Source organism: Haliaeetus leucocephalus, unplaced genomic scaffold, assembly GCF_000737465.1.
Source record: "Haliaeetus leucocephalus isolate CR32 unplaced genomic scaffold, Haliaeetus_leucocephalus-4.0 Scaffold186, whole genome shotgun sequence".
In the NCBI taxonomy this organism is placed as follows: Eukaryota; Metazoa; Chordata; class Aves; order Accipitriformes; family Accipitridae; genus Haliaeetus; species Haliaeetus leucocephalus.
Genome location: NW_010972622.1, coordinates 984,598 through 984,819, shown reverse-complemented (window position 1 = coordinate 984,819; position 222 = coordinate 984,598).

Below are 222 nucleotides of genomic sequence, written 5' to 3'. Positions count from 1 at the left end.
TACCCCCCCCCCCGGGGTCCCTGCCGGACCCCGGGGGGGGGGGGGGTCCCTGTCCCACAGCTGGGGCCAGGCCCCACGTTCATGGTATCTCAGCCCCACACCCGGAGAGGTCCTAGCTCCGCTTCCACGGAGGTCCCTGCCCCACACCTTGGGGTCGCCGCCCACGGCGGGGTCGCGGTGCCGCCCCGGCCCCTCTGCCGCCGGACGGGGCCCGGAACGGCG